General features: G+C 49.9%; 1 protein-coding gene across 1 annotated transcript in view; it reads left to right on the forward strand.

Moving 5' to 3' along the window:
* LOC107686721 (contactin-associated protein-like 2) overlaps positions 1 to 1,786 on the forward strand; it is a 401,917-nt gene that overhangs the window by 367,216 nt on the left and 32,915 nt on the right. The window lies entirely within an intron of this gene.

Consider the following 1,786-nt stretch of genomic DNA (forward strand, 5'->3'; position numbering starts at 1 on the left):
TCAAGCCTAGGGCAGAGCTCAAGGCTTGGAATCAGAAGAAAGAGATTCCTTTAAGGGGATACGGCCAGGTGTCTAAAAAACCACACCAGACCCTGGCCTGTCACCTAGGGGGTGCTACCACTGGTTCTGAATAAACCTGCTTAAAGAACTGACTCGACAGATCTTAGGTAGCAACACCCTGCTCAGAAATGTATCAACAGAGATACATTAGTTGTGTGGAGCCCTAGGCGAGAACCGGGGCCTAAGCCAACTCGGAGAAAAGGAACGAGGCTGACAGCACGTGACCCTTACCATACAGGATTTTAGAAAGTGTGCAGAATGCTTAGCGTGCACACTTACCACAATGTGGATTGAGTCGAGAGGCGGACTCACCCAGTCTGCTCAGGACCGGCGAGCTCAAAGGGACCCTCCCGCAGTGAGGGGAGCACAGCCATGCCCGGGGAGATAGATCGCAAATGGGACATCAGAAATGGGATCCTGCTAGAAGGGGATCACACATTTCTAAGGGAACAACAGGATCCCAACATAAAGGCAACTGACTAAGGAGGCGACAGAGACGGACCTAACACTTAGTTCGTTGCAAATGGGGTCCTTCGGGAGCAGCGCTCTCAACTCTCAAGCTGAGGCGAGCCCTTACAGCACATTCTGGGAGCGACTCATTGCTAACCCTCATAGAGAGGGGAGTGCTTCTCAGCTCGACCAGAAGGGGGCACTAGATTAGAAGACGTAACCCAGCAGGGCCCAATAAGAGACAGCCCACTGGTGCAGCTGGACACGGTCTCATGCTCTCTTTCTCGATAGAGAGCGTGGGTCCCGTATAACCAGACCCGATAGAATCTGAAGAAATAGCAGGACCCAATAACCATTCATGCGTATAGAGCTTACTACTCCTCAGAGCAGAAGCACAAAGGAGGGGTTTCCCACAGAAACACAAATCCCTCTTACCTCAGGGAATGCAGTGTACTCCACATATAGAGCTTACTGCTCCTCAGAGCAGAAGCACAAAAGAGGGGTAAAGAACTAGCAGTAGAGTAGATAAAAATGGATCGTACTCCCCAACCATGGCTCCCGCGCATGACTCAGGCTCATGATATAGGCTGGAGGCGAAGTCCGAAGCCTGGACCTCCGTAGAATGAAGGATTTAAAGGCAGCCGAACGCGTCTTGGCCTCCTTAAATTTCATGACCACCATCTCGACGTAAGTGCCGAAAAGCTCAGAAGGGGAAATCGGCGCATCAAGAAGAAAGCTCTTCTCTTTCGACCCAATATCCACCAGACTCACCCACAGATGTCTCTCCATAACCACCATGGCTGCCATTTTTTTGGATCTGCCAATGGCAGTGGTGGCCTGCTTAGTGGCACGGAGAGCAAGATCTGTGGTGCGATGTAACTCAGCCACCTCATCAGGAGATAGACCCTGACCTTTATTCAGGTCTTTCAGCAGATCAGCCTGATAAGCCTGAAGCACCGCCATGGTATGCAATGAGGTATCATGAAATTTTCCAGGTTTTAAGTGCTATAATCAGGTCCCCGGTGCATCTACCAACCAAGGAAACGTGAAACGTGTTAACCCAGTAACTTTGTTTTGGTAAGTCTTTTTCTGCAAGTGTCTGAAAAAACGAGCGCGTCTGATTTCGCTCCCTTGGTGACGTGGTAAAGGGATCTCATTATAATATTACCGCCCCTTAATCTGTAAGTTTACACCCACAGCGCCGTCATTGTGATTTCGCAAGCGACAATGGTGTACCAGCTCTAATGCCATGGTGAAAGTTTGAGCAAAGCATGCT

This window comes from Sinocyclocheilus anshuiensis, unplaced genomic scaffold (genome assembly GCF_001515605.1).
Source record: "Sinocyclocheilus anshuiensis isolate Anshui unplaced genomic scaffold, SAMN03320099.WGS_v1.1 scaffold990, whole genome shotgun sequence".
Lineage (NCBI taxonomy): Eukaryota > Metazoa > Chordata > Actinopteri > Cypriniformes > Cyprinidae > Sinocyclocheilus > Sinocyclocheilus anshuiensis.